We start from the raw sequence: 15,943 nt of genomic DNA, 5'->3' as shown, positions 1-15,943 counted from the left end.
TCTGAAGCCAAATATAGCAGATCTAGTTCCTTTCCTATGGAGAGTTCTTACAATATTTGGAGATGACTTTGCCCTAAGAGGATTTGTTAATCAAGGCATCACTTGATGACAGTGGAGTTGAAGATAAATCTAGAATTCCTGCAGTGAACAGTCAAGGTTCTAGGATTCTACTTTAGGCTCTGCCCTTTACTGCTTCCTTTTTCAGACATGGGTTTCCTTTGACTTCTAAAGGAAAACCACAGAGAGAAAGGTGTACTCCAAGAGAACAGAGCCCATTGTGAACTCAGGAAAGTGGTGGCTAACTGAGAGTAGTCAGTTTAGCAGCCAAGTTCTTTGACCACAGATCTCCATTTCCTCTTACAGCATATTTATTTGTGGTGGGAACATAAATAAATGTTATTATTATTCTTCTGTAAATATTTTTAGCCGAAGTTTAATCCTGGTGTGTGTCTGGTTGGGTAGAACATCCTTTCCTTTGATGAGATGCATCCTAAACCTTGAAAGTTTTTCTACAGGTTTTTAAAAAGACTTAAAAAAAACACCTTTTAATTTTCATTTTTGACACAGACTCTAGTAATGTAAATACATGAGATATATATTTATATGTGTATAAATAAATATATAGTAAAGATAAGTCTTAAGTCTAATCTCATATTTAAATCCTGAATCCTACAGTTTCTTCCCTCACTCTTCTTTCCAAACTTAGGTTTTCCCAGTTTCTGTCACAATTCTTTTAGTCACAATTGAGTCACATTTTTTTTCTTTTAAATTGGCATTCCTAGTCTTTGATGTGGTCTCCAAACTCTAGCATGTCTTTCAGGATAATAAAATTGCAAGCTTTGGGAGGTAGCTGTCTCTTCTGTTCTTTTTTTTTTCCTTTAAACAACCATTAAAACAAAAAGGGAAACTGAAAACAAATGGGGAAAAGAAAAATAAATCTCTCTTACTTCTGTGGCATGTTTGGCTGACATCCATTTTTTGAGCTCCCTGAGTTTTTAATGTGTCATTGATTAAACATAGTTTGGTGTGTTAGGAAAATGTCTATCCTTAAGTAATTCCTTTAAGCTTGTGTAGGTGTCCTCAGAAGCGTATGGAAAGAGTTGTGTATTAGGTAGTAGTATGGTAAGAACATTGGATTCCTACTGGCCAGAAAACCATTAAGAATGGCCATTTTGGATCACAATTATTGTCTTACCTAGTAAGGCAGCAGAGGCCCAAAAGAATGGTCAAGTGAGGGCCTGTTCATCTTTCTTGATAACAAACTTAAATATTATGTTCACATCTAAATAGTACTTCAAAGTACAAGTTTCATTATATTCCACATTTATGAAAACTGTGGATTAGAGCTCACTTGTTCAAGGTCACATAGCTAGTCAATGCTGGTAAGCAGAATTCAAATTCATATCTTCAAACTCTAAGGCTGAAGAGATTGAAGCTTCAATAAGAGCTCAGCTTCTGTCAGTAGCCATTTCTGGTTGTTCAATTCATTCTATTTGTCCCCACCTCTTTGAATTTCTATTTTCTGCCTCTATGTCCTGTTACATAAGTTTATCATAAATGTACCTTGCTCAGTCTCAGAAAGTGCTTCACAGTTCTAGTATTTTAGGATTTGGTAAACAAATCCACATTTCCCTTCTTTGTGCCTTTCATGATTTTATACATTTAAAAAATTAGCTTAGGACAATTATGACAGCTCAGATGAGTGTGGGGCAAAACCCTAGACAGAACTTCTCTTTGAACTTCAGTTTCCTAATCTGCAAAATGATGGGACCATACTAGATTATGTGTGAAGTCCCCTTCACTTCTTCCCATGACTCTGCAATCCTAGCTGTCCTTCACTGTCAATCTCTTCTTTCTTAAACAAGTGGACTATCTCTTCAAATAGCAAGCATTTATTGAGACTTAGAACTTTCACCGTCTGCTTTTATGTACATACATATATCCTAAAACGCTTTGGAAATTAAAAGGCACCACACAAAGGCAAGTCATACTTAAGTTACTTTGAATTTCCTATAAGGAAGATATTTGTATGAATTCAAGGTGCAATTATTATAGTTTATGTGTGATTATGCTTTCTTTTATGCTTACTTTTTTAAACATTTAATTTTTATTTTTCTCAAGTACATGTATAAAAATTTTAACATTTGTTTTTAAAATTTTGAATTTAAGATTCTCCCCCTCCCTGCTCCTTGAGAAGGGAAGCAATTTGATATATTATACATGTGCAGTCATGCAAAACATTTCCATATTAGACAGGTTGCAAAAGAAACACAGACCCAAAAAGCCCATGTACTTCCTATTTTTTTGGAGTTCACATGTGTTATTAGTAGACTGAATAATATTCCCTTGTACTCTCCCGAATTCTGAACTAGAATTCAGAGTAAACCTTCAAACAAAGCATAGTTTTTGTAGGTAGTATCTGGAGATACGGGGAACATTGAAATAACAGACTTTGAAACTGGAGTGTGGGGCAGGGTTGACTTGGTTTAGAGCTTGCTAGTCCTTAAAAGGATTTCCATTTTATTTTTATTTTTTGGAAGCAGGAAACTATGTGTGCCTGTAGTTCTTCAGTACTAAGTGCAAGTGTTTAGATTTTTAAAGACTATTTCTCCTGTTTTGAACTGCTTTAGGCAACTGCATTAAGGCACAGCAGAGTGTGTGGAGGGCATGAGGGGAAGCTTTGGGTGGGTGGGTGGGAGGGCAGAAAAGGTGTTGGTTTCCTGTTGGATAACAACAAAAAACCTGGTCTTTCAGACCTTAATTTAATTTCATTGTTTGAATAGAAAACACCTTCTGTCAATGGGATTCGTGTACCAGATCATCATTGTTGTTGTTTTCCTCCTCTCATGAGCATTTCTTTGTTTTTCTTTAATTAGTAGAGAAAGAACATCTTACAGCAAAAATTTAGATAAAAGCTGTGAAGAATTCGCCTTTTAAAATGTCTTTCTTCTTTTTGACTCAAGCCTACCTGTAAAAATAATATTCCTTATTTCTTTGTAGTCATTGATTAGAAAAAAAATTCTCTATTCAGATTGCCAAAATAATATGATTTTAGAATTGGAAGGGAATTTCGAGTTCAAACTCCTCATTTTACAGATGAGGAAACCAAGGTCCCAAGTGTTTTGTCCAGAGTCACATAGCTTGTTGGTGGCAGAGAAGGGAATGGAACCCAGATCTTCTGACTTTAAATTCTCTACTCTTTTCACTATATTACATCACTCTTCACTGGCCCTGAGTTCTTACTTAATTTTTTCTCCAGCCTTATTGGGCTCATTTTCCCTCCCCCCCAGGACCTCCATGGATCTGAATTAGTCAATTGGTCAACAAATATTTAGGCTCTCTGAGTCTCAGTTTACTTGTCTGTAAATTCTTCATGATTTATCTTACAGGATTGTTGTAAGAAAAAACAATCAACCCATCAATCAATAAGCATTCATTAAGCACTTAGTATGTGCCAGGCTCTGTGCTAGGAACAAGAAGGTACAAATACAAAAGTGAGATAATCTCAGCCTTCAAGAAGCTTATATTCTGTTCCATAAACTTTAAATTGTTACAGGGGAAATGTTAGTTTCTGTTGGCTTGACTATTCACAAAGATTTTAAGGTGCTGAGAAATGCAGACACTTTATGGGTTGCAGGTGGAGATATCTTAGCTGGTTTGCTTTTGTCTTGGCAGCAGCAAGAAGGAGAGAGATGGAGACCGACAGAGTGACAGAGAGAGAGAACAAAGAGACAGAGACAAAGAGAAAGTGAGACAGTAGAGACAGAGATAGAGAGAGATACACAGAGACAGAGGGAGGGAGGGTGGGAGGAAAGGAGAGGGGGGGAGGGAGAGAGGGAGAGAGGAAGAGAGAGAGGGAGGGAGGAGGGAGAGAGAGAGAAAGAGGGAGGGAGGGAGAGAGAGAGAGAGAGAGGAGAGAGAGAGAGAGAGAGAGAGAGAGAGAGAGAGAGAGAGAGAGAGAGAGAGAGAGAGAGAGAGTCAGTCTCAGAGACAGAGGGAGGGAGGGAGGGAGGAAAGGAGAGGGGGGGAGGGAGAGAGGGAGAGAGAGAGAGAGAGAGGGAGGGAGGGAGGGAGAGAGAGAGAAAGAGGGAGGGAGGGAGAGAGAGAGAAAGAGAGAGAGAGAGAGAGAGAGAGAGAGAGAGAGAGAGAGAGAGAGAGAGAGAGAGAGAGAGAGAGAGAGAGAGTCAGTCTCAGGGTAGGTTGAACAAGTATTGTATTGGTTTTTAATACAAACCAAACTTCTTTTCACCAGATTCAGCTTATGTGAAATCTGAGTACAGGCTACATTCACACTCTTAATTAGAACCCATATTTTCCCAACTCCAAACTCTGTGTTTCACAGTTTGACTTAGTTGTCCTTTATAGCTCTAGTATTCATAAAATTTTTTCCATCCTTTTTTGAATGTATATTTCTTGACTTTTGCACCTTATTATATAAATTTACATTAAACTCATCTTACTCAATAAAAGTCCTGTTTGAAAATGGACTTTGGCAACTGCATAGTTCTTTGGTATATTTTTGTTTTCATTAAGAAAAATCATTCTCTGTTCTTGATATGCATTGTTGGTTACCCAATAGCTTTACTGGACCTTGGGAATTAGAGTGGGAAGACATTTTTGAGGTCATTTAGTGCTAATTCATTTTACAGATGAGGAAATTAGGGTCCAGAAAGGCTAAGTGATTTGTCTAAAGTCGCAGATTGTAAAGTACAGAGAAAAGAGTCAAACCCAGGCCTCAACTCTAAATCCAGTGTTCTTTCTATTATTTTTGTTGTTGTTCAGTCATTTCAACCATGTCTCTTGGTGACCCCATTTGGGGTATTCTTGTCAAAAATACTGGAATGGTTTCCCATTTCTTTCTCCAGTTTCTATTATAGCCCCTACTCTACTGAATTATCTCATAGGATATAAGTCTAGAGACTACTTGTATTTTTAAGCTTGTAAAAATATAGTGATCATCAATAACAGCCACGTTGTACAATGACTAATATTGATAAAGTTAACCCTTCCCTGCAATACAAGGATCTCTCAGAGGCCTCGTGATGGAGAATGCTGTCCATATCCAAAGAAAGAACTATGAAAGTTGAATTGCTATTTTTTTTCTCTTCTGTTGAGTTTTATTTCCTCTTTCTGATGGTTCCTCCTATTGGTTATAATTTTTACTTACAATACAACTAATGTGAAAATATGTTTAATGGGAATGTAAATGTATAGCCTATATCAGATTGTGCGCCATCTTGGGGAGGGTGGTGGGGAGGAAGGGGGAGAAAAATTTTAAACTCAAAAGCATATGGAAGTGATTGTTGATAAATCAAAATTAATTAAAAAGAATAGTGATCATGTCAAAAATAATAATAGCAAAGTTATCCTTAAGGGTTGAGATTCAGTTATTACTTACTGTAATTTAAAATTGCAATTAATGCAGGAAGGAAATATAGCACTGATGGCAGATTGTGAAAATCTTAGGAAGCAGAAAATGACAACAAATGTGACAACAAAGAACAGTGATGATGAAAATGAATAAAACATCTTGATTTAAATGGAAATAAATGTAAAATGACAGTTACTGGAAATATTTATCATATTATAATTTTATATTCATATGAAACATATATGTACACATGGAATATATATAGAGACACATAAATATTCTCCCATATGTAGACACATAAACACATATATACATATACATTTACATAAATGTATATATTTCTTTCAAAAATGTAAGCATGACACACTTTTAAGTTTAATCTGAATTAATAACATTTTCTCTATCACTTTGTTTTTTTTAGGCAATCAGAGTTAAGTGACAGGGTCACACAGCTAGTAAGTGTGTGAGGCTGAATTTGAACTCAGGTCCTCCTGACTCCAGGACTGGTGCTCTATCTACTGCATTACCTAGTTGCTCCCTGTCTATAGCTTTCTTAAGTGTAGAGAATCAACAAAACAATAAACCAACCTTTGATGTGTATTTTTTGCTGATTTTTGAGGTATGAATGCTTACGCTGAAAATTTAACAACGAACTCTCCCAAGCAGGTAAGATCTGGCTTCAGCAAAGCTCCTATTAGCTCCTTTCAAAGAGATCTCATGGTAAGGGTGTTCCCTATGCTTGGGAACAAACTATATTTGGACTAATATTACATCTCCTGGGCACCTACTCTGTTCTTAGCAATGGACTAGACACTGAATTAGTGGGATGGTAGTGCTTCTCCCCCCAGACAGAAACAACTTGCTATCCAGATTTTAATTAAGAAGGATTAATTGAGTTCACTGTGTGGAAAATCCTACAGGCACCAGGGAGATATGGCATAATTGCTTACACTTAGACAGTAAATTACAGTGTGCTTGACCTACATGATATCATTTGATCTTTACAATAATCCTGTGAGGCAGGTAGTGCAAGTATTATAATTCCCACTTTACAGATGGGGAAACTGAGGCTGGAGGCAATTAATAGATTTTCTGCAGGATCACAGAGCCAATAAATGGTAGGGATGAGAATTAAACCCAAGTTTCCTGACTCTGAGCCAGTCCTCCTTTCTCTCATACTTTTGTTGTTGAGCAGTTTGTTCCATTATGTCTGACTCTTTGTGATCCCGTGGACTGTAGCACACCAGGTTCTTCAATCCTCTAATATCTCCTGAAGTCTGTCCAAGCTCTTGTTTGTTGTTTTCATGATACTATTGATCCATCTTATCCTCTCCCATCCCCTTTTCCTTTTGCTTTCAGTCTTTCCCAATATCAGGCTCTTTCCCAGTAAGTCCTATCTTTTCATTGTGTGGCCAAAGTATTTAAGTTTCAGCTTCAGTATTTGTCCTTCCAATGAATAATGTGAATATTCTCTCACACGAAATCGTCTCTCTCTCTCTCTCTATGCACATATATTTAGCATGAGAGAATATTCGTATATATATGTATATGTATATGTACACATAGAATATGAATGTAGGAAAAATATTATTGTATATACCTACATCTATATACACACAACACATATACACACACATAATGACATTCTTCCTGAACCCAGAAAATTTACAGTGTGGTCAAGTTTCCAAAGAATGTGCATTTTAGATATTTAGATACACAGAATACTCATACAAAGGGCAGGGTTGGGGCAGGGAGAACAAAGATGGAAATTAGCATGTTTTAATGTGTTACTGACCAGAGATAGTAGGGTATAGTAGAAACAGCCAAAGGTGTGTTGGTAAATGTTGAACAATCATTTGTGAAAAAAAAATGTACTCACAATACACTTTTAAGTTTAATTAGCATTATTGACATTTTCCTGTCACTTTAAAAATGAGCAAATTAGTCTTTGATTTGTAGTGTTTGCAAATTTTGGAGGTACAAATGGTTATACTGAAAACTTCACAGTCAGCTCAGAGTCAGTTCAAACTGGTTCCAGCATATCCCTGGAGAGAATTGACTTGGAGAGAGTCAAGAAGACCTGGGTTTTAGTCTGACTTCTGACAGTTACTAGTTGTGTGACTGTGGGCAAGTTCCTTAACCTCTCAGTGTCCCCAGGACATTCTCTAAAACTCTAAGTTGTTACACATGAGTTACGAGTATGTATTGGTGGAGAGCATTTTTATAATAAGAGTTCCTTATTCTCATGAAACTATAGGGCTGGACCAGAAAATTAATGTAGTGATGGCTGCCTAGCAACAAGAGTAGATCTGATCCAAAGACATTCCTGGAGGAGAGAAATTGATCTGCCTATACCACTATGCAGGTTTTTAGTGGCTTTTAAAAGTCTCAGGATCATTCCAATTTAGACTTATTTCCCAACAGTAGTCAATAATCAGAAGACATAAGAGTTTTCATATTGGTATTTTATCACAATGGCTACAACTGGCATTTGGTATGGGATTTGATCAGAGTATTTTATGATAAAATGGGCACATGTATCAAAAGCAACACATGGTGGTATATTATTTTCTTGGCATTAGTTAATAAATGATCAACTGTGATAGAGAAGAAGGAGGAGTAGGTTCAATCTCAAGAGGTCATCTAACTCACCTTCATCCACCTTCAAGCAAGACTGTCCCTAGCCAGCCCAATCAAATGAGCTATGAATTAATCATCAGCTTTGATGCGGCACAGCATCATTTCATCTGAGATGAGTGAAATCTCTGTCTTGCCTGTGGACCTTTGTCTGGCCCAACCTCCACAGAGTTAGCGACATTCAGTAACGGCTTGTCTGAGAAGGCTCTCAGGCTAGATCAGGGTTGGAACACATGGGCAAGCTTGATTAGACTGCAAAGAACAGATCTAAACCCAGCATCCAGCAATTATGTCAGACTGTCACTAGATTTTCGGTGTGTGTTCAGAATATTCCACTTCCCCATCTGTAAAATGGAGATAATCCTTCTTTACCTTGCAGGGCCGTTGTGAGGATTAATTAGCTAAATGTTCGTCAAGTGCTTTGAAGATGAAAAGCACTGTGAAAGTGCTAAGTTGTATTAAGAAGATGCCAGGAGTGCCCCTTGGACATACTCTATTTCTTTTCCTTTTCCTATTTAGCACTGATGTTTTCTTGATTTTTTTTTTTGATGTGTGTATGTGTTTCATGCTACAAAGGCTTGGCATAGTAAGTAGAACAATATAGAGATCTTTACAATAACAAAGAAAACTCTACCTTGTTTCATGCTTTCACATTAATTGGCTCATTTTAGGCTTATCAACTGGCACTCATCTACTGATTTTTCAGTCCAGAACCTTTTAATAAGCAAGTTTTGGTGGTTGTTTTGAGGTGAATTTTTTTTTTCTGACACAGTTCCTGCTAAGGCAGAATCACCCCTCATATGCCCTTGGCGGTAGGAATTATATGTTAGATCAATAGACAATGGTGATGGATGGCTCTGCACTGTTCACATTCTGTCTGTGTCTTTGAAGCTTATGTAGTAGTATGGTTGCCAAAGCAAAGAAGAAGAATGTGTTTGTTTTTTTTTGGTGGGGGGAAACCTCTGTACCTCTCCAGCATTGACAGCTTTTTTAAATAATAAAGCAGGCATTCCAAAATTCTGTAATAGGCACAGAAATGCCAATAATCCATTTTGGTATGTATGCTTATGTGGATATGTGTCCAGGGGTGTATATTATTCAGGAATTCAAGAGGAAAAACTTTCAGAATGATTCAATCACCAATTGGAATATTAGGAACTTTAAAATAGTAATAATAATAATAATTATTATTATTTAGCATGTATATAGTATCTACTATGTGCCAGGTACTATGTGAAACACTTTACAAATATTATTTCTTTGACCCTCACCACAACCCAGGGAGGTAGGCTTCATTTTACATTTTTCAAACTTTCAAACTTCATTTTTCAGTTGAGGCAACTGAGGCAAATAGAACTTAAGTGTCTTGTCCAGGTCATTCAATTAGAAATCTGCTTACATTTCTTGTTATGAGTCTTCCTTGTTTTATTCTAAAGGTACACTTGGAAAAAAGTTAGGTGTAAATCACATATCTGTGAATTGAATAATATTTTACCTGTCCCAGCATAGTTTGTTCTTTCAAAGAATATCTGAGTTGGAAGAGACCTCACAGACGATCTAGTCCAACAATATCTGAACAAGAGTACTCTTGACTATAAGCCCCCAAAGTGGTTATCTAGCCTTTGCCTGAAGGCCTCTAATAAGGAAGAACACACTGTCTCCTGAGGCAGTCTAATTTACTTTTGGAAGGCTCTAATAATTAGGAAAATTTTCTTTGCATTGAGTCTGGTTTTTTTTTTCATTTTCAAATACTTTGAGATAAGTATCATTTATCATTCCTCTTTTTCCCCACTCCACATTCCCACCCCCAGCCCCAAGTCTTCCCTGGTCCAGGCAAATTTCTTCAACAAATCCTCATGTTGCATGATCTTGAGGCCCTTTCTCATCCTGGTTACCCTCTTTTGTGTACTTTATTTAAATAAATCTTAAAGTAAATCCTTTTGAAAAAAGGATTAAAAGTGGTGACAATCACCTGCTAATCTATAAAATCACAGGCCCATTTATTGCATTTTCCTTAGGTAGGTTACATATGTAGAACCATAGAGAGTATGTGTAAAGTTTTCCCAAGTGAAGCTGTGAACTTAACCCTATTTGAATCACTTACAGGTGTGATAAGTGGATTTGTAAAGGTTAATTTAGTTACTTTTTAATATTTAATACTCTTCCTCTTTTTAGATGCCTCATTTGATTTGCCATCTAAATGAAGTGCAAATGATAAGCGACTCAATGTTTGTGACATGAAATCTCAAAAAAGGGCTGGAAGTTTGTTTTTATATATTTTTCTCTTCTAGATACATCTTTATTTTGATCCACATTAATACTCCTCCAAGGCTGAAAATGAAGTAGTTAATGCACTTTTCTTTGAATGCCATTCTGATAAAACCTCCTTCTTGTCTTAAGCCTCTTCACTGTCTTAGTGAGGAATTCCAGAGTTCACTTTGAGTTGTGACCTGTGAGTGCAGCTAAACCTGTCAAAACTGTAGAAAAATATGCATTATATATTCCAGCTGTTCCTAATATATGTTGCTTAAGAGCTATTTTCATTTTGTTACCTGTCAAACATACATAGAGTGGTTGACCCACTTACTTGGATGTTATCAGCTAGCTTTGTTTAGATACCATTTTTCTATACCATCAAATCAATGGCTAGAAGAATAGATACATCAGCTGAGACTTTTCCCAGCCTTGAAATTCCCAGCCTTGCTGAGAGGCAGCATGGGGGCATGTAATGGAAATGGCTCCCAATCTAGAACCAAGCAGATCTGAGTCTGAATTTCCTCTGAGACTTCCTAGGTGTTTAACCGTAGACAAGTAAAATAAGAATGACAATGATCTTAGTACTATCTACTTCTTGGGATTGCTGTGAGTAAGGCACTTTGTAAACTATTTTAATATGTCATAATTTTAAGTGGCCCAAATGAGTGAATTTTGCACCTTCCCCCAGTCATCTCTAGAAGGTCAGATATAGGCAACCACCTCAGATATAGATACCACCTCAGCCCTAGAAAAACTCACTAGGTTGCCTTGGAAACTGAATCCTATTGTTCCTGGTAAGGAATGGTTTCCCGGAGTACTGTGGACTTGGACTGACTATCCGAAACTCAACTGAGAACTCTCTCCAACTGCATACCTTCTATTGTTAGACTTGTTGTTAACCTGAAAAGCTTGAGAGCAGAGAATCTGAACCTTGTGTGTGTTGTAAACCCTGTTGACAATCTGGTGAAGCCTACAAACCCCTCTTAGAAGGGATTTCCATTATTCCCTTAGCTATACATGTGTGAATTTAGGTCCCTACAGACCTCACCAAATTATCCTGTATCCTATTATATTACAGCTATTTAATTGTGTGTCTGTAATTCAGTTATGTGATACCACACCTGCCATATTCACAATGCCCAATAATATTTCTGTCTTGTATAAAACGTTTATCAGTGATTAAAGTTTGAGGCTCCTAAGTGATTTCCCAGAACCTATTTAAGGGAAAAAACAAACCTGATGAAAGTTGTTAACCTATGCCATTGTGAAATGTTTTTGGCCCCATGGAAGGGGACAGTCAGACAGTGTGTTATAAAAGCTGTAGCATCCCCATGAGACTGTCAGTGCCCTTGCTATAGTCTGTGGTGGTTCCAGGTTGAAGCATGGGACTGGAAAAGAGGGACCAGTGTGATCTAGGTCAAGGAGCCCTAAGATATTTTTTAAAATGTATTTTATTTTTAATTCAACAAAATGAGCATTTACATAATATAGTACAATAAAAAAAAGATTGAATATAAAACTGCAAATCTACTAAGTACAACTTGTTGTTGCCTCCAAATATAGAACAAAGTTATCGTGTAAATTTCTTCTTTTTTCTTCCCTTTCCCCCTACCCACTGCCGTAGAGATGGCTGCCATTACACATAAATAGGTGTGTGTGTGTGTGTGTGTGTGTGTGTGGTGTGTGTGTGTGTATATATATATATATATATATATATATATATATATATATCTGAAATTATTCTATCCATACTTCTATTTATCAGTTGTTACTCTGGATGCAGATGACATCTTTTTTCATATGCCTTTTATTTTTAATTTGTGTATTTTTCCTTTTTTTTTTTGGCAATTGGGGTTAAGTGACTTGCCCAGGGTCACACAGCTAGTCAGTGCCAAGTGTTTGGTCTGAGGCCGGATTTGAACTCAGGTCCTCCTGACTTCAGGGCCGGTGCTTTATCCATTGTGCCACCTAGCTGCCCCTAATTTGTATGTTTTTAATAGTCAAAATGACTTAGTCATTCTAAGTAGTATCCTTTCTGGTATTTATAGCCAGATTATATATTCCCCCAAATCAGAGACCGTGTCATATTTACTTTAGTATCTCCCCTAGAGAGAGAGGCATAGTGGATCAAGAACTGGTCAAAGAGCCACAGAGATCCAGGCTCATTCCTGACAAATGCTAGTTGTGTTATCCTGGGCAAGTCGCTTAACCAACCTCTCAGTGCCTATACTGTAGAATGAGGGTATTATATTTGATGGCCTCTGAGGTCCCTTCCAGCTCTAAATTTATGATCCTGTAAGTTTCAGGGATGGTGCCAACCTGCATTGGCAGAGGGTACTTCCTTATCCTGGAGTTCCCTCTGTCAATGGAATCATAGCCCCAGTCCCTCTATTTCCCCTATGCACTGGTACAGAGATTTGCTCCAACAGATGCTTTGTAATTAATTGATGAACACAATGCTATATCATTCCTTGATTCTGCTTAGGGAGCTCTTTGTCGGCACTGATATATCTTTTCCTCCATTTTTCTCAGGCACTTCACTGTCAACAATAGATATTCTTGACACCGATCCCTCCCCACAGTGATCTCAAGGCTTTGGAGAAATTAGAAATAGTTCCTTCTGACAAAAATGTTAAAGAATTCCCAGTCTAGGCCGATTTGGGCTACCAACTTGTGCTACTTAAAACTAGAGAACTTCGCTGCCCTTTAACCTTACCCTCTGGAACACTAGGAAAATGAAATTGCCTTCTCTTGAAAGAATCAGCAGGTGGGTTAATTAGTTAATGATTATAAAATGCTTGAAGAAGAAGTATTTGTTTGTATGCCAATGGGAAAAAAAGTACTGGTATGTTGGTCCTAATTAAAATTAATCATATCCCTGGAAATTGTAATAAAACTCAGGCAGAGCAGTTGCTAGGCACTGAAACTGAATATTGATGGGGTAGATAGAGAGTCTCGAAACCAGGAAGAGCTGGGATGAGGATCTGCCTCTGACACATATTAAGTGGTTTACCTTCATCTAGTTACAACCTCAGAAGTTCTAGGTCAGTGGTGTCAAACTCAAGATAGATACAGGAGCTAATAAACTACACATAAGTATCCTTTGAAAGCTGCATATTGGCTTAGAAAACCACATATTAACATCATGTTTTATTTTATTCTTACTTACTTTGTTAAATATTTCCCAATTACATTTTAATCTGGTTTGAGTCTCACCCAGGGGTGGCTGCCTATTGTCAGGCATGTTTGACACACAGGCTGTAGGCTAGTCTCTAAGAATGTAAGTTACACTATGCTGACCCGCATTGGGAGATTTTCTCATCTAGTGCCAATGAAATAACAGTCCAATCCCCATTTCTTCATTTACAGACTATGACACACTCTCTCTTCCTGGAGTTGTTCTCATGTCTTACCTTGATGTGGCAGACAGGGACCATGACAACCGCACTTAACACTGGCCCTGGTCATTTAGTGGTATAGTTCTCCAAGGGAGGTGGCAGAATTTGCTTTCCAGGCGTGGGTGGGAGTGGGGAGGTGGGGGTGTCTAAAATTGATAAGTTCTGTTTGGAGCAAGTCAAGTGGCATCTTCACTAGATGCAAGGAGATGGGCTGTCATAATGACTTCTCAAAGGTTCTTCCAGGCCTTTGAGTCTCCAGCTGGCCAACTGAAATGTAAACTTCCAGCCTACAGAGCTAAGGAATGTCCAGCCTGGGTTTTGCTTCCTTCCACCAGCCTAGTTGTTTTCTGCTAGATGACCTAGGATGACTTTTTGCTCCTTCAGTGAAAGTAGCCATAGAGACCCAGGTTCAAATCCTGACAAATTATTAGTTATGTTACTCTGGGTAACCCAAAATCATTTTGGTTTTAGCATCTTCAGGGTTCATCACTGGCCCTCAAAAGCATCTCAGACATGCGTCACTGAAGATGAATAGTTTGCCTCAGTTTTATTTGGCATTCTTGTTGAGTGATAGCAAGCTTACTCTCATCTCTCTCGTTAGCTAAACTTCATTTGGTATAGTACTGGTAAAATAACCCTCTATAGGCCATAATTTAAGTCTTTTATGTCTCTGGGTTTCAGTTTCCTCATCTGTAAAATGAGGGAGGGAACTGAAACAGTTGATCCCTAAAGGCTCTCTCTAGTTCTAAAATTATAGCAGTTTTCTGCTACGTGAGCAACTAGCGTGCTTGAAATAATGGGACACCTTAAGGTAGCTGCTGTAAACACTCTAGTTCTTAATCAGCAAGATTAGTGGTCTTCCAGCAAATTCACCTTGCAATAGACTGGTGTGTCCTGCTTCCCCACTGCTACCATGAATCACATGGTATTTGGGCAGCTTAATTACTTGGTATCTTTCATCTGAAGATGTTAAAGCACTTCCAAGATATTAGTCATTAATTTGCAGAGTGCCTCCCTGAATTGAGCCACAATATTAGACTTATTTTTATAAAAGAAAGGGCAGAGGCACCAAAAAAGGTCATATTAGTCAGACATGATTTGGGCCTAACTAGAATCTAGGATTTTGTTGAATTCTCTTTTCTAGAGATGATAAAAAGGACACTTTCTTGGTATTAAGAAAGGTCCTACCAACTGATTAGGCCATTGTATCTAAATGTAAGATTTCTTGTCATGGCCAGTGGCTTATTGTAGTATCATATATTGGTATTTTTTTTCTGTTTGTCAGGGTGAAGCTGAATTTGAATGGGATTCTCCTATTCATAGAGAAGCTTGAATTTTTCATCTAATTTTTAATTTTTCTTTTAAATATTTCCTAAAAGGAGAATTTTTTGTGCATGTGTGTGACATTGAGTATGGAAACACTTATGTGACCTGAATTTCCTTACTTTTTACATTAAAACACATTTTTATTAACATTAAAGCAAAAACCTTGTGAATTAAGTAGTAAAGGTATTATTCTTCCAATGTCCCAGGAGAGAAAACTGAGGCACAGAGAAATGAAATGACTTGTTCAATGTCATATAGCTAGTAAGAGTTGGATTAAGGATTCAAATCCATGTCTCCTGATTCTAGATTCACTGCTTTTTCCACTGGACCATGATGCTTTCCTTTAATTCATATGTGGGCATCCTGTCCATCAAACTGACTGCCCAAATGAGTTATGTGTGCCATTCTACGACTGCATTTATTATGTCCTCCAGCTGAAGATTTGTTCCGTTTAAAAATTAGTTATAAGAGGCATAAGCTGTGTGAAAGTTTTTTTTTTAATCACATAGTATTAAACTTTAGAACAGAAAGTACAGTTTTTCTTATGTACAGAAAACTGAGGTTAGGAACTCTTGGTGGCCAGCCACTTTAGGGAATTAGTTGGCTTTCTTTTGGAGCTCTTGACTGCCTTTTGGATTTATTTTTTGTTAACTCTCTTTTGTGCTTGAACTTATATATGAATATGTATAAATAGACATAAGCACAGATGCACATATTAGGCCACTCTTTTTTTTTTCTCTTGAATTCTAATAAACAAACATATTAAAAAGCGAAGAGCAGATTTTGTTCTTGGAGCTTTAGGTCTCTGCAGCCAACAGGCAGTTCTGTGTTGTACTGCCCAATTCATCTCCTTTTTTGTTTAATCCTTGAAGTCTGAAAAGAGGATTAAGTTTGGAGTATGTGGGGGAGATATGGGCCAGGACCAGGGGAGGAGAGAGTAGTTTCAAAGTGAGGA

At 37.4% G+C, this 15,943-nt stretch overlaps 1 protein-coding gene across 1 annotated transcript in view; it reads left to right on the top strand.

Moving 5' to 3' along the window:
* NHS (NHS actin remodeling regulator) overlaps nucleotides 1–15,943 on the top strand; it is a 432,063-nt gene that overhangs the window by 51,770 nt on the left and 364,350 nt on the right. The window lies entirely within an intron of this gene.

The sequence above is a fragment of the Phascolarctos cinereus genome, unplaced genomic scaffold (genome assembly GCF_003287225.1).
Source record: "Phascolarctos cinereus isolate Bilbo 61053 unplaced genomic scaffold, phaCin_HiC Scaffold_726;HRSCAF=1367, whole genome shotgun sequence".
NCBI classification, from domain to species: domain Eukaryota; kingdom Metazoa; phylum Chordata; class Mammalia; order Diprotodontia; family Phascolarctidae; genus Phascolarctos; species Phascolarctos cinereus.
This window is presented reverse-complemented; position numbering and strand designations above follow the sequence as displayed.